This window comes from Bactrocera neohumeralis, chromosome 3, assembly GCF_024586455.1.
Source record: "Bactrocera neohumeralis isolate Rockhampton chromosome 3, APGP_CSIRO_Bneo_wtdbg2-racon-allhic-juicebox.fasta_v2, whole genome shotgun sequence".
Classification (NCBI taxonomy): domain Eukaryota; kingdom Metazoa; phylum Arthropoda; class Insecta; order Diptera; family Tephritidae; genus Bactrocera; species Bactrocera neohumeralis.
This window is the reverse complement of record NC_065920.1, coordinates 32,024,037-32,044,998: the sequence shown is the minus strand read 5'-3', so window position 1 is coordinate 32,044,998 and position 20,962 is coordinate 32,024,037. Positions and strand designations below refer to the sequence as shown.

Below are 20,962 nucleotides of genomic sequence, written 5' to 3'. Positions count from 1 at the left end.
ATAAATCAATAACTAAATATGCCAGAGACATAAAATTTTAGCACCGAGATGGTATGAAAGAGTTCTATCGAATGAAATCCCATATATCGGGACCCGAAGAACCGATTTCAACAAAATTTAGTACAATGCATTCTTCTTATATTCTAATGTCACATTGTGAAAATGGACAACTTCCCATATAGTAGAATTTAATATTCCACTTGATTCGTTCAGTTTTTAGTACACAAATCAAAAATTAATTAATATAACGGTACCGAATATTTAGACCCAGGTACCTATAGTTGACTTTTGATCGAAAATGTCGGTCAATTTGTGATATGTATGTATATGGTAGTTGGAAAAATCTTTTCGTATTTCTAATCAAACTTCAACTTATTTTTTTTTATTTTTTTATCAATGAGTAAATAAACGAAGATGTGCCATTTTGGTCGACCAATTTTTGCTTTTTTCCGCTAGAGACATTATTCCATCAGTGTAAAACTTCGAAATTTCCGAAACGGAAGCGAGCGAACCATTGTGGTGCTACACGAACTGATGTCTCCGAAAACTTCACAAACGCTTGCGTGGCATTCTTCCTTTTTTAATACAAAAATTTTTACATATAGCGAATTTCTTCCTTATATTCATCTAATTTCTTGGTTTGGTGTAGTCTAAAATCTCACCTTTTCAACACCATGTAATTGGTACCACTGATTATATTCAACTGCAACGACATCTATTGACAAAACACGAAAAGACTTTTTCGACTACCCAATATAACCGAAATTTAGGGATAATCCTTCTCTTTTATTGGTATGTCGAGGTGCTTTCCAAAGTAAACAGGCCTCCTGGTGGCGCCATCTATATGTCGACCAGTGCGTTAGAATCTGCTATCTTTATCGATTTTCCAGTGAGAATTTCATGACATTTCATTAACTGGAAATGAAGTTATTGCGTTTTACGTGTCAGTATGTTTGTGTTATCGGTGCGAAAATGAGCTTCGAACCTAGAACCAACATTAAATTTTGTTTCCAAATTGATAAAACTTTTACCGAAACGTTTCAATTAATGAAACAAGTTAATGGCGATGATTGCCTATCCCGTAGCAGAGTGCATGAATAGTTTCAACGTTTTCAAAGTGGTCGTGAGGACATAAATGACGACCAACATGTGGGCCAATCAAAATCCGTGATCTCCGGAAACTCCATCGAAACTGTGCATAAGTTCATCAAAAATCGGTCGAAATCATTGAAATTCATAGAAATGGAGTTGAATGTCTCCAAAACATCGATTTATCGTATTTTGACAGAACATTTGGGCTTACGAAAGGTATGTGCACGGTTTGTTCCGCACAAATTGACTGACGACCACAAATTGTTCAGAATCCGACATTCGATCAACGCTTGTGACCGATTATTTGACCAAAACTCAAATTTTAACCATTAACCACTCCCGTATTCACCTGATATGGCACCGAGCGACTTCCTCCTTTTCGGAAAAATGTATTTGCCCATGAAAGGAAAGCGTTATGCAGACGAAGAGGCCATTCAAAAGGCTTGCACCGGCATACTGGCGGTCATACCGGTCAACGAGCTAAAACACTTGTTCGACATGCTTTTGGACCTTGCAAAAAGCTGTTTTGAAGCAGAAAGGGACTATTTTGAATAAAATAAATTGACTTTGCCAAAAAAACCATTTGTGGTTTTTTTTAAAGTCCTGTTTACTTTGGAAAGCTCCTTATATGATTTATATGTCATTTGCCAATACCTCTATTAACATTGGCCAAGAAATAAGAAAGATTAACCAGGCATTATTATAATAGTAATTGTTGGAAATACTACGCACCTTGTATGTAAAAAATGGGTTGAATCAGACCAATACTTCAGGGCGACTTTGTACCGCACATACTGGCCAATTTGTGAGTTATCCCAATAAAAATAAGAGAGCTTGTTTTATTCTTAACAGTGTATCTTTGTGCCTAAAATATATAAAATTAAGCGAAATTTTGGCCTAGCCTCTATATAATTTATATCAGGATTTTCGAAATCCATGACCAAATACCATAGTATTTAGGAACTATTTAAGAAAAACGTATAAATAAGATTATAATAGATTCCACAGCGAATATATTTGAATATTTATAACTCACCAACAAAATTGTTCCAAATTTTCAGGATTATCAAAATTGAAATCAATTTGACAAACAAAGTCGAGAAATTGATTTTAGACAAATAACACTATATACGAGTAATATCTTACCGTTATTGTGAATCGATATAGTACAATAGACAATAACCTTGTGAGTAAGGGTATGAGATTATAACGTTTCACAAAGATACCTTATAACTTGATGTGTACCTGAAACTTCAAATATTTCGAAAGAATCGGTTTTTAAACAATCGACTTAATAAACAAAACTAGTAGCCATTCAAATACAATTTTGTTAACCTTTTATGGAACAAAAGAAAAGGCAATAACGAGCAGAAGAAAATTGACGCTAGACTATCTTATAGTATAACGTATTATATCCTGTTAGAGATATTAAATATTATAGTTTGAAGATAATTCACGGAAATTATCTCAAAAACGTCAGAAAAGATGAAAAAATTAAAAATGCGTGTGCTCTCAAAGAATAAATCGTTAAATGTGTAAGTCATAAAACGCAATGATAATGAAGTCGATACTAGCCTGCCGATTGAAGCCTGTGTGATTTGGTAGTATTCAGGTTTGGGGAACTCCTACATTGATATACGAGTACTAAAGCTGTCAACAACAAACAAAGTGAAAAAAATATTTATAACCTCAACTTTTTGACAGCTTGACTTTGAGCACCTTCGATAACGTTGATATAAAATTTTTAAAAATGTTCAAATCAACTAATGTTGATATACTACTTTGAGCAAAAAATAGTAAGATTTTGTTCATAATTCTAGAATTTTAAAATTTTTAATTTCTTCTACAAAATCTATGTCGTCCCACTCACTCATCCTTTCTGGCCCAATATACTTATACCAACGGTTTTACCGATCCTCGAAACAGTTGTTAAAGTCAATTTAGGGTATAGCTTCAATGCACGTAGCCATTCAGGTTTATTGTCTTCAATTGACTCAAAACGGTTTCCCCGGAGCGGTCGTTTGAGCTTGCTGAATATCACAAAATTAGAAGTCACGCTGAGCAAAATCAGGCGAAGTTCCCACGGTAGTTTCGACACGATAGAGAGTTGGTTGTCGGCCCAAATTTGGACGAATAACACTGAACGAGTATTCCTTCTAGTATTAATTGTTCACAGTTTGACCGATTGGAAGGAATTCGGAGTGCACAAAACCTGAAATACTGTCAACATAACCTTGATCTTTGTCCTGCTTTAACGTGGTTTTTTCGGTTTCGGTTCTGTTTCCGGGTCGCAAGCTAAGATCCAAGGCTCATTGTCAGTAATATTATGATTCACGACATCCTTGTAGTGGGAAAGCATTGTTTCACAGACGTTAACACGAGGCTGTTTATCGAATAAATTTGGAACGAATCATGCTTTCATATTTCATAGGCTCAAATGATCTTTATATCGTGAACAGGGTATATTAAGTTTGTCAAGAAGTTTGTAACACCCAGAAGGAAGCGTCGGAGACCCTATAAAGTACATATATATTTATAAATGACGAGTATGTTGAGCTGAGTCGATTTAGCCATGTTCGTCTGTCTGTATATATACGAACTAGTCCCTCAGTTTTTAAGATATTGTTTTGAAATTTTGCAAACGTCATTTTCTCTTTAGGAAGCTTCTCATTTGTCGGAACCACTATAGCATATAGCTGAAACTTGGCACAAATGTCACTGACAGTCATACAAACATAGATATAAATCGACTTATAGGTTTTGGCGCGAAATTTAAATTCAGAAGTCTTACTATGTTTTGCCCATGTCGTTATAGTGTATTTACAGTTAAATTTGTGCTTCTGCATATTTAAATATGCAATAATAGATAATGTTTAATGTTGAGTAGGACACAGTTTTTGACACAGATCATAAATACACATGTGTGTTTGAAAATCACTTGAACCCAGAGGATTATATGGTAAAACATGACAAGCAATAATCCACCAGCGGATTACACATTAAATCGCCGAATGCCTTCCTCTCGCAAATATTGCTGGAGCAAGGGGTCAGTACATGCGTGTAGAAATGTGTAACTATGTCGTGATTATCACATTGTTTCCGTTTCGTAGTAGTAATTTTACGTTTCCAGTGCATTTAGCTATTTATTTGTTGAGGATTATTTTGTCAGGATTTTTTGATATTTTTACTTTATTTGTTCGAAATTGTGAGACTTTAATGATCATCTGCTCTCGAGCCAAGGCAGCATGACAATGAATATGAACGAAAGAGTGTTCTCATATTTCGTATTTCACATCTTCATTTACCTATCAGAGAGCGAGGAGAATTCATAGTACCTTCTTTCGCTCATCCTACGAGATTCTCTTTAAATTTCATCAAAGTCGGTTTAGCCATTTTTCATTTTGTAACCACATATGTATGTCTGCTGGTTCTATTGTATACTTTTGGTATAACAGTATTAAGCGTGTAGACGAGTATGTATACCGCTATTCATTGTCAGTGGCGCAAGCAAATATTGCATAATCAATTATTCCTGTTAAATGATAGATTCATCGCGCATTTGAAATAGTTGTTTTTGTTATTCGTGCGTAAATAAATAAATCATTTTAGTAAATAAATTGCCATAAGCATTGTTGGATTAAAAATACACAGAATCGGTATTTATCCGATATTGATACGATTGTTTTGGAGACTATTTATGCGTTATGCAGAAAAAACATTTTAACGGTAAAAATAAGCCACGAGGAATGAAACATTTCTGTGTGGATTTAAGTGAATATTTACTATTGTTTTGAATTTAAATATTTGCCTCATTTAAATAAATGAATTTAGTGTAAACACTTGCGGTAAATTAAAATTACAACATCGGAAATTATTCTGCTTCTAAGTAAATAATTGTAATCTATCTAGGTAATTGACTGTTTAACATATGTAAGATAAAATACAGTATATAAAGCAAACAATATTTCAAAATTTCACTTAGTTTGGATATATATTGCTTAAATGGATGTAATTAATTAATTTTTTTTCTTTTCAGAACTGTGCTTTAAATGCGAAAAATGTAGTCAATAAACCAGTTCGAGAGATGTTATACTTAAAGGCGCCAAACTTTTATTTACAAAGACAACTTTTATACTCAATTAAGCCTCAATGATTTCCAGTAAGTATTAATGATATAAGAATGTATATGTTTACGTTGGTTAAAACTTAATTAATTTGTTATAAGTATATATCTATATTTTATATACATATACTCGAATACACTTACGGCTGCTATAACTATACGGAGGCTGCTATATATATTTCTGGCCTAGGCAACACTAAGTGTTGCCAGGTGCAATCTGACATTTCCATTGGAACAAGAGAAGACGAATCATTGTGCAACATGACAATGCGAGCTCTCACACATCGGCTCAAACCAGCGCCTTTTTGACCGGCCAAAACGTCGAATTGATGGCTCATCCGCCGTACAACGCTGACTTGGCACCCAATGATTTCGTTTTATTCCCGCACATGAAGAAAATAATGCGTGGTCAACGATTTTCGTCGCCAGAAGATGCTGTTGAAGCATTCAAAAACCATGTTTTGGAGGTGTCTCAATCGGAGTGGAAAAGTGCTTCGAAAATTGGTTTGAGCGCATGCAAAAGTGTATAAATCTTGATGGAGAATATTTTGAAAAACAATAAAACCATTTTCGTTGATAAATATTCCTATTTTCATTATTAGGCCAGAAATATATATATGTAGCAGCCCTCGTAGTTGCTTAATATGACGCCTCTCTATTAATAAATCAATTTAATTAACACTAAGTAATCAATACTGAATAAAGTTAAAAGATATAGATTTTGTAAATATTCTATTAGTGTATTATACTGTGAGGACAAGAGTTGCTCCATTGTTTCCTTGGTGCCCTGCTCTAGACATTTTCTGCATTCTTCTCGATCAGGCAGCCCTACTCTGCGGGCGTGTATTCCAGTTAGCTTTCCGATCGATCACGCTCCTATAGTCTCTTCTATCGAGTGCCAATGGGAATTTTGTATACTTCTGATCTAACATTTTGCACATGAGTTTTTGCAATTTTACACCCTGGTAGCTCGTTACATCGGGTTTTGATTTTCTTCAATATGCTTCTATCCAGATCATCGTATGGACAGTGCATGGGTTTCTCAATGTTGATCATGGGCATTAGCCGTACACCATTCATGGCAATCCCACGGCGAATCCACTATTTCATTGCCTTCGATGCCTTTGTGACCTGGCACACAGTAGAAATGAAGTTGCTTGCTTCTGGCAACACTTTCCATTGCTGCCTTGCTTCTCAAAACACTTCTGGCAGATATGTAATACGACTTTATTACCTTCATTGATGTTTGACTGTATACGTAAGTGTTGACTCTGGAATCGCCTGCAGGTGCATTAGATGCCAGCTCCGCGGTGTTCGCAATATCAAAGAAAAATTGAAATATATCGCAGTGATCTTAAAAGGTTGCCTTATTTCTAACTCTGTACAATATATTTCATACCAACTTGCTCGTTGATTTTCGTGCCAAAAAATCAATTTTTTTGAGAATTTTTTTGAGGAGAAAGAAATAATTGATTATAGCGAAATTCCTAGTTATTTTGGATACGAAACCTTTTATATTCTTAATTTGGGAAGCAGTTGCCTGATGCATCTCGCATGTGGGTTTGCCGGACGGCGGGTAGGATGTATTATTTGAAAAAAAGTGGTTTTTGACCAAAAAGTTTTGACTTCATGTTGTTCATGTGCAAACATGATTTTTTTTAAATTTTTTAAGTTTAAATAGAAAATAATTTAATGCCAAAGATAATAAACTTTGTTCCAATTCCATACGACGTTTAGTTTTTTTTCTATTCTGCCCGCCAATTAAGAAAAATCGTAAAAATGAAAAACCGAGAAATCGCGCGTCAAAGTTTTCGCTTTCTGCCCAAGCGCTCATATATCTGCTAGACGCTCTACACTATTCACTATTCCCCTCTAGCTTCAACAATACTTCGAATTCCCTTCTATAACTTTGGGGACACATTCGCAGAAAACTTTTAAAGAGATTTAAGCAAAAAACAAAAAATCGATTTTTTAAGCTTCTGAAGCAGGCTCCCTCCTTAAGCTTGCCTCAGAAAAAAACTAACACCTTGATAAAGTACTAACAAACATGGTATTATATTTCTTAACTCCAGCCAATGTCACAAATAAAGCATATTCCCGGGTTTGAAATACTTTCTTGAAGAAGTGAAAAAATATATTTATGTCATACATTGAAAACTATAGAGGAATTGCTAAACTATTAGTTATAACTAAGCCGCGCATCATTGGGTTTTGGGTAAAATAAACTATTTGGTTGCTTGGTGCGAGAGAAATTACTTGCAATTTAATCTCAAAAAATGTAAAGCGATATGCTTTACTCCTCTCCTTATGTAATAAAAAATGTAATAAAAAACTATAGACTAGACCAAGTCTTTGACTTTGTTGGTTTGAGAATTACTATGGATCCTAAACTTAATTTTATTTTGGTTCATACTGACACCATGGTTTGCATTTGAGGGCAAATGGTTTTGAAAACAAATGGCGTTATTAGTTTTGTACAACTTTGGTTCTGTGGTATGGCACCCTAGTTACCAAACCATTCTGACGAGTTAGAGTTTTTACCTTTCGCCTTAGGGCATTTCCGATGAGATTTCAGTTTTCTAAAACTTATAAATCAACACTTATTAGGAGCAGAGAAACGCTTGGCACAATATTCTTACAAAAATCCTAAATGTAACAGTTTGCAGTTATTTTCTGTTGCTTGAAATTTAATTTATTTTCTCGATTCGCTGTTCGAAGCAGTTTAGACCTTAGTGTTAAAAGTGGTAGATCAAATTTTGAGCTAAATGAACCATTCCACCGCATATTTTATGCTTTTAATTCTCATTCTCACACTTTTGATTTATCTGACTCACTTTTCAAAATTAAAAATATTATTATTCGTCGTTAATATTAATAAATAAAGTTGTCCCATTTTATTATAATGTAATTATTGTTTTTGTAGCTGAACAGCTTTAGACTTTGACGCTTAAGGAACTCTCTTGCCTTTCGGCTAATTCCGGTTAAGGGTAGTCATTGGGCTATTATTATTTAACCGAAATCTCATTCAATGAAAACTGTTATTAGGCAATTAACTTAGATCTTCAACACACTTCGTGAGATGAAAAATTGTTGTGGCATACCATCAAAACTCAAGTTACCTTAATTTAGTTTAGCTTGCTTAAAGTAGTTCTTTATATTTTTGTTCATCATTTAATTCCAGCTGTATCAGAGTAATTTTATCGAAATCACAATAGATTTATAAATAGTTTAAGTTTTACTAACTTGAAACTTCAAACGACTTTAGACAATGCTGTTGCGCAGATTAAGCCGTAAACTTGTTATTTCAGATAATCTCTGCTTTCCAAAGACGTTGCCTAACACCTAATAGCCTCCTAGCCACCTAGCCATCTGACAAGCGAAATCCGGCTTATAATCTGTTGAAAGCACGGCAAATTCCTTTTGATGTGCGCTTTAATTCGCTACAGACGCCGCAAACTTAACGGTTAAACAGTGCGTATGAGTAATTTTCGCCAATGGGGAGGCAACTTGGCAAAGTGCAATTTTCCTCAGAGCTAAGTGTGCATTAAAAATGCAAAATTTAATTAAAATTTGCCAACCGCCACATAGAAAAGTAAACAAAGCGAAGCTGCCACATAAGCACATACACGTATGGGTATGCGTGTGTGTGGGGGTGTGCGCGCATTAAATATGTGAAAGTAATAATGCATACGGTAAAATTAAAAATAAAGCGCTGCGTAACGGAACATATGCACGTACACGTAATTCGGCAGTGGTCGGGATACCTCGATACCGTTATAAAGCCAAACAAAAATCCGCCAGACTATGAGCCCGCTTATTACACTGTGCAACACGTAGCAAGATTTCGACAATTTCATCTGCGATCCAGCTAAGAGTCTTTGTTTTTTGGTGTGTATAAAATACAAAGTAACTAACTTATATGACTTTAGTGGCTGGATGCGAATTGGGTGCCGTAAAATGCAGACTTCAGTTGTGGGAGGTGTCTGCAGTCGGCGGTGGCACCTGCCGCACACTCGATGGGAAACCACGGTGATAAAAGCATGTGGTGCGCACAGTCAGCATGCCACAAGCTGTCAAACGGCGCACACACACACACATAGCTATGTGCGTATCTACAAATTCAAGAAACGGCAGTGCTGGATACTAAGAAGCTACGGCCATAGAAATAGCTGACATCCTGCTGTGTTCCTGGCAGCCGCAGTAGAAATGTGAAATAACATAAAGTACACACATATATATTATTGTACAAGTATGTCAGAAAATGTGCCATTTGGCGGTGTTGCAAGCGGTGTTGGCAAAAATTGAGACAATGTTGCTGCTGTCGCCTTCGGTGTGTGCCTTTCGGTGGCAGCAGTGAAAAAGTAGCTGCGACGCGCCAAGCTTCTTGCCAGATAGTCGGCCCATATTCGCCCAATTTTTTAACATTTCCTCTTTACTTTGCTCCTTCTTTAAAATTTCGTATATTTCTTCAAATTTTCAACTTGTTTCTTACACAACCGGGCATCGCCTGCCGCGTCGCAACTCAATAATGCAATTTACTACGCTTTGGTAGACATCGCCCGAATTGTTCTTGCTGAGGCACAGTAGCATATAACCGAAAAATATGTACAGAAAAGTACAAGGAATATTATTAAAAGCTTTTCGAATTTAAACCTTTCGCATGAAACACCATTTTTCGGATAAGGCGATTTCTCAACAAAATAAGACTGGACTAAAAACAATCTGGATTGAACTGAATAGATAAAGTCATTAGACGTTGAGTAAACATGCATTTTTAGAGAGAAGAAATCTATACACAAATCTCAAGGAAAGAGAGATTAAAAAGCATTTTTGATTTTTATAGAGACAAGTAAGCGCTTGTTGGGGATTAGACCTCAGACCAGAATTTGACTTCCAACTTAAGAATTCGCAAAATAGTTCTTGATTGGTTGATGAACTGAAAAGACAAATCACAAGAATGCCTAATCGTAAGAGGTCCACCAGAGGTTTGAACTCACTTACAACGGAGGCTTAACGTACATCAATATGTGCATCATTCACCAAATTTTTGAACTGAGGTCTCATGTATACCTTACCATCACTAAATTACCTCTTTCCAAATAGTAAAGAACTTTTCGACAGCCTACTATTGATTTAACTTTAAATGGATTTTATGCAATGACTGAGTTCCGTAGGAATTATTAAATTTTTATACCCGGCACAAGGTATATTAAGTTTTCCACGAAGTTTTTTAACATCCAGGTGGAAGTGTCTGAGACCTTTAAAAATAATCGAACGGCATGAAGGACTGAGTCAATTTTGTGAATTCTGACCGTCTATATACATGCGAACTAATCCCTCAGATCGGACTACTATAGCACATAACTTCCATACAAACTGAACCAGCGGTATCAAGATCATTTTATAGCCTCTTATGGTGTAAGAAACGCACCTGTGAAGGTTGCGAAAGGCTTTTTTTCTTGTTTTACTTTCAGAAATCTCAGTTTTCTCCCACAGTTGGTGGAGTCTGCTGTCATACCTAGCAAATGCGTCCGATTCGAGTGGCGCTGTCATTGCTAGTAATAACAACAAATATTTTTCTTATAAAATCTACTAAACGGATTTATTATTTTGTTTTTCCTTTCTTTCGGTTTTATTTTTAAGGACAACTTTCTTATTTCGTCCTGCTACATTACACGCCGGCTGCCGTCTCGCTAAACGATTTTTCATTTAACGTCAATAGCAGCGAAAAAGAAAGAGACGAAATGTAGACACGGCACGGATGGTAACAAAGGAAACAAGCGGAAATGTGATTGGCGAAATACTCAGTATTGAAGAAACATATGTGCCTGTTGTTAAATGTATAATATGAATGTTTGTGAGTATGAAGGTTAGTGTGAGGGTTAGCTACATGTCGACGGCCTCATCTTCAGACAGGCTAGTTTTGACTATTTAAAATTCAATAAAAGCAAGTGCCGGAAATGCGAACTTGAAATTAAATTAAAGAAAACAAAGGAACTGTGCACATACATAAATAACAAATCGGGTGCTTTAGTAGTCTTATTACTTTTTAAAAATGTAAACTTTAAGCTTGTTAAAGAGTGTCGTTTATAGTACAGCTCCCCACTGAAGTATAGTGTTCACCTGTAGACTCTGCTCTACTTCTGAGTAAAATGCTTCATCACTTTCACTTAAAGATGGATGAAGCTCAAAAAGCAACCGAACTATTTTAAGTATTTGAGAAATGGCGATTTTGCAATAGAGCAGCTCAGCTTAAGATTCGAATCTGGTTCAATTTCGCAAGTTTGCCAAAATCAAGATAAAAATACTTTAACTTCGGCTTCGAAAGCTGCAAACTAAAAAATAATAAAAATATTTCGTAAATGAAGTTAAGCAATTGTATGTATATCCGTATCAGTATATATAGACTCTTACAAATCTTTATTTAAATGCAGAAAAAATCTGAATGGTCTACTTATTTTTTTAGAACACAAAAAATAGTTAATAGATTTTATTAAAACTAAGGAAATAGTATATTTTATTCCTTCAGCCGCTGAGCATACACAAATAAGACGGTCTTTCCGGAGCGACCACCCTATCCCAAAAGTGAAAGGCAAATTGCGTAAAGAACGTTCTCATGTCACAGGAAATGATAAATAACGCATATACAATATACTTTCATACTATATATGTGACATAACTTATTTAAAGAGATCATACTGGCTGAGTAATTTCAACGGAAGTTGTAACTGTTTTCAAAAAAGTTTTCTCTACCTGAAAAAAACTTCTCTTCACTTTTAAGGGTTATATACAGTTAAAAAAAAGAAAATTTCGACACATATTATGGTATTTTGAACTGTATTTTAAAACCTAGTATATTTATTTGTAAAGAAACTACAGCTGATCTCTGGGAGCTCCTCTCAAAAAAAATGTTTAGCGGTGACGACTATTTCTCTGAACTGGATCCTCTGAAAATAAAAGTAATGTTAAATCTAGTAATTAATTGAACGAATAAGCAAAATAACATTTTTTGACAAAATGACGGTTTCTCGAAATGAACAAGTAAAGAGGGGCTAATTTCGGATGCAACCGAACATATTATACATATTATTATTACAGTTTTTGTTTCATTTGAAAAGTTGCTGGTCATAAGGTGGCATGTACTAAAGATATTATTCGTGCAAACTTTCATTCCGTTGCATTAATTATACCCTGAACAGGGTATATTAAGTTTGCCACGAAGTTTGTAACACCCAGAAGGAAACGTCGGAGACCCTATAAAGTATATATATAAATGATCAGTATGTTGTCTGTCGGTCTGTCTGTATATATACCAACTAGTCCCTCAGTTTTTAAGATATCGTTTTGAAATTTTGCAAACATCATTTTCTCTTCAAGAAGCTGCTTATTTGTCGGAACTGCCGATATCGGACCACTATAACATATAGCTGCCATACAAACTGAATGATCGGAATCAAGGGCTTGTATGGAAAACTTTTGCATTTGACAAGATATATTCACGAAATTTGGTATAGATTATTTTCTGAGGCAACAATGTAATCTCCGAAGAAATTGTTTGGATCGGTTAACTATAGCATATAGCAGCCACACAAACTGAATGTTCGGAATCAAATGCTTGCCTGGGAAACTTCCTCATTTGACGATATATCTTCACAAAATTTGGTATGAATTATTGTTCAAAAAAATAATGTAATATCGGAAAAATTGTTTCGCATTTGATACAAACCAAACGATCTTCAAGGGCTTGTATGGAAAACTTTGCATTTGACAAGATATATTCACGAAATTTGTTATAGATTATTTTCTGAAGCAACAATGTAATCTCCGAAAAAATTGTTCAGATCAGATTACTATAGCATATAGCTTCCATACAAACTGAACACATAGTTACTAAAAGAAATGCACCTGTGAAAGGTATATTAGCTTCGGTGCAGCCGAAGTTAACGTTTTTTAACTTTTAACTTTTTAAGGACACGAATCATGAAAGAATCTGTATTACTCTGCTAATGCAATTCGCCACCAATGGCTGAATAATAAAGAATATATTATCTTAGACTGTTAACATTAAAGCAATAAGGCTTCCCGAATTTAGAGGCGACAACAAAACAAAATGAAGATATCATCTGAATGTCAAGTGCAACGATTGATCACATAAATACATAATTTGTTATACTGCTTTTCCATGGGAAAGTCAAGGGAAATATCGTATTTAGCATTAAGTATGAGAAATCTGTATGGCGGCAAAGAGATTGCCACTACACATATGAGGAAGGGGCCATATAAGTACATTCAGACAGAATAGAAAATCGAATGAAGGAAAAAAATTAAAAAGTATTTTCAGACTTTTGATTCTTATAAAGTGGATTATTGTGTGCTTGTCGCTGTCTGGTAAAGCGTTTTACGCTACGCTGCACATTGCGTCTGCAGTGGATATTTTTGGCGGAGAATACAATGCGGGTGGCAGCTCTTTACTTTTGCTCAACCACACTATAAATACCATAAATGTGTTGTCTGCAGAACAGTCTGCTGGCTTTCATTTTACGCTTCTTTTTTCGGCGTTCACGCTTCATTGCAGCGCGTTATGTTGAGAATTATTATTTGCTGTCACTAAAAATTAAATTTTTGAGTTGTGAGCGCGCTCAAAGGAGAATGCACTATCAAAAGCAGAAAGTTAAAATCAAGAGATAAGGCGCGCGCATGTGGAAATCACACCACAAATGCACTTGAAGCGTAGTAACTTGAAAAAAAACAGAAATAAATAAAATAAAGTATTCGACATATGCAGTCAAAAGACTTAGCTTAATTGCGCAACTTATAGCTGCAAGGATATTGATTAATCATACGCCATGTTGTACTGGCACTGCGCCCCGCACACTGACAACCTTCATCGCTAGCGCTTGCCATAAAGAAACGCATTGTAAGCGCTTTCTTTCGACGTTTGAATGTGTGTCGCTCTGCTCTCATCTTTCTTCAACTACACTGTCATCTGTTTGAGACTGAGAAGACAGAGCGCCTGATTTGTAAGTTTCGGATGCGGAAGCACACGCTCATGTGCACATACTTATGCTTTGTTGCAGGGTTAACAAGTTGCAAACACTCAGTCGCTGGCACAAAAGTTTCAACACAAAAGCGGATAAAAGACAGCTAAGTCAAAGGCGCTGAAAACAATAAGCACTACAATGAAAGCAAAAAGAAACCCCGCTTGAAGGAGAAGCAGAAGAAAATGTGAAGTATTGATAGTCAAGAAGCTGAAATCAATCGTTGGAAAAGTGTATTTTATGGCAAACTTAATAGTTTTTAGTTGAAAGTTAAGCAAACTACACCGTCAGATAAAGATATTGGATATGGAAGACAAGGAAGCAAGTATTATTAAACATGGACCCACAATATTGGCAGCTTTATGACTCTGACACAAGCGCATATAGTGTAGATTGGTGGAAGTGGCTGTTTAAAGCATTGAATTTCACTTATATTGAAATTTTCTTGGATGATTAGTCACCGTAGCCGTAGACACTGTTCAAATTGAGGTTTTAGCACATTCGTGTATCTAGCAGACTTACAAAGTAATGACGCCTTAAAGAAAAACTAAATTTTTACTAAAATTTGACTTTATATTTGTCAACACCTTACCTTAAGCAGCTACCTTATAGAATAAACCAATTTTTTTCATGGCCATTACAGATTTTCAAAATTCGAATAAGTATGTTTTTCAAATATAAGTTAGTTACTTTTCTTATTTTTAAAGAAATGAAGAAATTATTTTCTTTCTCATCTTTCTGGTCTGCTGAAATAGCTAGAAAAAATGGAAATTGCCATACGGTTTAAGAGTTCCCATAGGAATAGTTAATCCGTTTATTTGGATTTTCTAATTTATCGTTGTCCCTATGGTAAAACTTATTAACAGAAAATATTCGAGATTTTTATAATAATACGATAAGCGTCTTGAAAGAAAATAAAATCTTTGAAATATTAATTTGTGCTATTTTAATCGTGTTTATAAATTACGCATATAACTACATACGTGACAAGAAATGGCACAAAAATGAGATTATATATAAATTAGTCTTCTATGTCTTGAGTTCCAACGTTACATCGATATTTCTGACGACCACGTCCAAGCGGCATTTTCACTTCAACGTCGTGATCTGAACAAGTTTTAATGACTTTTTCAAAAATTTTACGAAAACTCATGCCGTATGAGTTCTCTCGCAGCAAATTAATCGCATTAAGATCATCATTTGACAATTTTGTGACTTCTCCTAAATTTTGATTCTTAGTTTGCTATTCCCGACTCAAAGTCAAACCATAAGAATTGATAAATTCATTATGTGGCAGAGAAATTGAAATTTGATGTTCAGCATCGCTGTCAAATTTGAGAAACGTTTTGTAAAGGGCTCGTTACACGTTTTTAGTATCTCCAAAACTTCTATGACAGTAGATTTTACTTCAAGAAATGCAGATTCTGCTTCATGGATTTTAATTTTTTCCGCCTTAAGTTATGCATATTTTCGTTAATACTAGTATCTGCTGTTACAAATTAAATAACCGTAATTTTTCAATTTACAAAATTTTCATTATTAGCTTATACTGAGTTGCGCTATTAATCCACATTCCTACAAATCTTGAAGCTGAGAATCCTCTATGATCTATGTCATGTGTTCTAGTGCTATATTCTCAAGGGTATAGTACGAGTAGTTCATACACTTCTTCAAAGTCAAACGTCTGTCTAGTTAAGAAAGCTCACATGTGCATAAATTCGAATTTCGATCCCCGGAATAACAAAAAATCCCACAATATCGCCTGTTTTTTGCAAGGGCTGATCCATTTCGAGGTTCTCTAATTAAAAAAAAAAACACAGAAAACACAAATTTAATGAGAAACTTTTGTTATCTTCGAAAAAACATTCTTTGGCATTTATTTTTTTTTTTAAGTTTATCTCTTTCAAATGTTGGCCGCGGCTACTTCTTAGATGGTTTATCCGTTGAGTCTAATTTTTGTTAACACGTTCGATCATTTCGGCTGGTAACTGGCGAATGACACGCGTGATGTCTTGTTCCAAGGCCTGCATCTAAGCGGGATTGCCCACAAAGACTTTAGACTTTACATATTCCCACAGGAAAAGGTCTGACGACTTGATCACACGATGTCGCGCAGATCACGGGCTTCAATTTCACTTATCAAATAGTCGGTTCTAATAGCGTGCAACAGTCACTATTGACGGTTACGTCCTCATTGGCGTCATGACCTTTGAAAAAAATATGGCACGATTCCACCAACCCACAAACCTCTGTTTTTTCTGTATGAAATGGCAGTTCTTGAATCTTTTTAGGTAGCTCTTCGTCCAAATGTGACAATTTTGCTTGTTTAAGTATCCATTGAGCCAGAAATGGACCCCATCGCTAAACAGAATTACATGGCATACCATATATTTATATTTGTTTAAGTATATTTCTAATCGCTTTTTAAACAATATGTGAATATATAATATTTGAGAGAAATTAAATATTTGAATGAAGCTCTAATCATGACAAAGGAATACATTAATATTCCAGTTTTTCTCGAATAAATTCTGAATTGAATATAAGCTTGTTTGTATGTGAACAAAAGCGCAAATCCTTGTGCCCATTCCCCAGCGCGAATAGCCCGCTAATGATGGAAAAATATGTGTGCATATACATACATATATACATATTTATGTGCTATAATTTTTGTTCTTGAAATAACATGGAATTTCACAAAAACTGTGCCATTAAATCGAGAGAATCGACACAAATTCTTGACACAGTTTTCAGATCCATTTACATTAAATGCAAGATTGTACATAAAATAACAGTGTGTATATGGCATTTGAAAGCTTTATTAAATACGCACCAAAACTTGCTATACAATGGGCGCTTCATTTCGGATTTAACCAAACCAAGTTCGCAATCGCGCCGACTCTTTTAGTCGGAAAAAATGCTTGTAGATATAAAGTTGAAATCCAACACAAAACATTTACAGATTTTTCTAAAAATATGCACGTGCGCCATTTTAATTTGTATGTATTTTCAATCCGTTTTGCTCACACTCACAACACCACAAAACCGTTATTGTTTTGCATTAGGTTTTCTCCTTCGCTTTCAGTCATGAATACTGTTTTTATTATGGAAAAAATATGACTAACCTCATTTCTATATACATATGTATGTATGTATGTAACTGAAAAGCTTTGTGCTGTTAGTTTTTTTCGTGTTGCTGTTTTATAAAAAAATAGCTGCGTTTAGCGCCGCCAAAAATGTTGATGTATTCAAGCGTAAACTTGAAGATTAGAAAATGTGTTTTGTTATTTATGATGGCGTAACTCGCGTTATGCGAATATTGGCACTTTTTATTTTTTATAAATCAGTGAGCACATGCTCCAGAGCTTTAAGTTTAAAAATACTTCCAATTTAATATTGTCAGAATACCTCGAGAATATGTTTCGCAGTTTCAGTTGCTTTAAAAAAAAATGTTTCAAATTACAAGATTAAAAAATAACAAAAATGTGTCTTAATTTTTGTACCCTCGAGTCTATTAGTATCTCTGAGTTTTCACTATTCATATGCTCAATATACTTTGACGATGAATTCAACATGCCTTCAAAAGGTTTCTATAATGTCCAGGCTTTCACTTTATGTGTCTAAAATATTAGTTCTAAGAACGGACTTTTTTACCCATTTAGCTTGTTTTTTGAAAAGTAAATTTTCTCTTGATTCAGATTTTTCGAAGTTTATACCATTCTTTTTCGGCCAGCGTTCACGCGTTAATTTTTCAAGTGTTAACGAATGCAAATTATTCGATTTGTTTTAAAGAAGACGAGGTAGAATTTTCTCAACCATTCCTTCTTTGCTGTTCTTTCTTTACGAGATTAAAACGGAAACTCGTTAGACGTCAGGCTTTCAGTCATCAACACGAACTCGTTGTAATCGAAATTTATTTAAGCTTTTTGTCCACATCAGAATGGATATGTCATTTGCTGTTTCGGTGTAACCTTCTTATCAAGGATCGGCCGAAGAACTTAACCAAGCTTAGCGCTCAAAATTACTTACTCTACTGCATCTCGCATTTGTAAGTTATTATTTTTACCTCCCGAAAGAGAGGAAAAAATAGTGAGACATTTTAATTCGTCCCATTCGTCAACATATTTCTTTCTAGATTGATATGACTGTTAGTGGCATCGAATAAAATTTTTGGTGACGAAATATTCAGAATGTTGTAAAAGGCTTTTGGTGATAATTATTTGTCGCGAGCAAATGTTTATGATTGATATCAAGAAAGAGAATCGAGAACGCGTTGACGATGGACCACTTCCAGGCCATCAACAACAACTTATGATCAACCCGTCAATAAAATAAAGAAATTGGTGTTTGAGAATCGATAATTAACAGTCAGAAATCTTGTTTTGGCTTATTGGAAGGATCAGTGAAAACCATTTTGAAAAATCGTTCGAGCCGAAGAAAAAAGTAAAGCACGAATGGTTCCAAAATCACTCTTCTTACGTACTATTATAATCGAAGAGTCTATCTATGGATATCTATGGATATATGCTAACGAATCAGAAACATACGATCAATCGGTCGAATATCTTAGGAAAAGTGTGCCAAAGCCGAAAAAAACGTCAAAAATCAAGGGCATGTTGGCAGTTTTCTTCGATTATCGAGGAGTGGTGCACTCCAAATGCCGTCCGACCGGACAACTGGGTTAGTTATGGGTCGACATCTCTTGGTTTTTGCATCACGATAATGCATCGTCGCCTACTGCAATGATTCTTCGTTAGTTTTTCGCCAAATTTTTAACCAATATCGTGTCGCATATTCATTGTAATATAAAAATATTCTTCTGAGTTTTAATTTAATAAGGGAACTTGTTGTGGGATTAAAATTTATTAAATTTGAGTTTATGAAAACAACTCGAAAATACGTTCGGAAAACTTTATGATAAAGTTACAGATTAACTGATTTTGGGTATCAATAATGACTAGTGCTACTTCTAAAGAGCAAAACAGATTTTGTAGCAGTTAAATCGAATTTATGACTGTCTCGGCTGCACAACAATTTGCCGCAAAATGCATTCATCATTCTCAAGTCCTCTTAACTCTTCCTCTATGGGTTTCTTATTTTGTGGAGGGGTACATTGTCGGTAACTATCCATCTGCTCCAGTTTTCGACTTCCTAACTGCTAACTTCTTTCAAGTGAAGGTGGCTGCTTTTTAGATAGCAGCCGATCTACTGCTCCGAAGCACAACCTCCATCAGGGAGGTAACTATGCACTCTGGTAATAGTATGACAACGATATTAGACTCGAACCTGCTGACTGTACGTACAAGACTACTGAGGAATGGGAACAGCTAGGAGCTCCGTTGACTTCTTGTGCTTTACTACTGGATTGTTGGGCCTCAGACCAGCTCAGCAAACGTTTATCAATTACCACAAGGTGTGCAATCGCAAGGGCCTACTGAATCATTAAAGCATTCCCAAGCCATGTGGGGGATCAGTCAATTTTAAGAATTTGGTGTCAAAAATTGAAATATAATAAAAATTTAAACCACCACTGAGTAGAGTTGGATGGTTAAAATACTCCTCCAATAAATTTTACATAGAGCAATTGATTACTTCGGTTGTCAACTGGTTCGCATAGTACTTTAAAAACATTAACAGTTAGAACTTCACTACACTAAACACTCTAAATACAACAGCAGCAATATCAAGCCCAGTCATTCGTGAGTGATTTACTCCAACTCAAGCGGCAATTATTATTATTTTTTTAATTTAATTTCTACAAATTGAAACTAAACTATTTAACTAACCACTTTTGAAGCTTTTAATCCAATTAAAACAATTAGCCGAATTCCGAATATTGGACTGTGTGATTCCCGAAACGTATACAATCTGCAAAACATATTTAATAAATAAACTAAATCCTATTTGGAGCACCACAAAGCGCAGCGGTTAAATTGAGCTTCACAATGAAACTCGATCGCCATAGTGACGAGCAGTAGCGGGTTAAGCGGAAGCATGGAAATGCGATTACTGCGGAACAAATGAATAAAAATGAATAAATGTGGTGACTGTGTAAGCAGTCACTAGTGACGGACGTTGCCCGCCAACTGCCCTCCCCTCCCAGAGCTCAGCCACGCTGTTTACTTATGGCACACGTGGCCAAATGCGATAAGCGACGATCGGGTTCGGCAGTGTTGCCCAAGCGCACATTTTTTCAGAGCTTTGTGGTGGCAAATCCGAAATCCTTTTGATTATGAGCTACATTTTTTGTCTAAACCAAATCAGTATTTATCCGTTTTCTGCGCAGCGCGTTTATTTTTTTTGTTTTTCGGCTTACAGCAACTGCTTTCCAACTGATTTGCTCTATTTCCTTTTATTGTTCCTCTTTCGTGCTCGCATGCTTAATTTTTGGTCGCTGCTTGATTTTTCCGCTCACCTTCCATTTCAAGCCGATTCTCATAAGCTAGAAAATCGCCAGATAAAAGCATTAAAACAGTTAAAAAACTTTGCAACAACTTTTCCTTTAAATCAACGCTGTGCCGCATTGTAATGACGAGCGCACAGAGCGGTGCATTGTTGTAGTGGGAGGGGGGCCGTAACGAACCAACTCTCACTACCGGCCTGCATAAGTAACTACAGTTATATTTTATGCATGCAACAAACGAACTATAGCCATTGCCGTTTGTTGCAACAACACATGCAGCGGCCACATGTGCTGCGGTTCTTTAGC

At 35.4% G+C, this 20,962-nt stretch overlaps 1 protein-coding gene across 2 annotated transcripts in view; it reads left to right on the top strand.

Annotated features, from left to right (window-relative positions):
- The window catches only part of LOC126753893 (uncharacterized), a 161,581-nt gene that overhangs the window by 110,740 nt on the left and 29,879 nt on the right, over nt 1–20,962 (top strand). For both annotated transcript variants that reach the window (XM_050465641.1, XM_050465642.1), the window contains exon 3: nt 5,129–5,251. The gene's annotated coding sequence lies outside the window, so the exon portion shown is untranslated. The remainder of the gene's footprint in view (nt 1–5,128; nt 5,252–20,962) is intronic.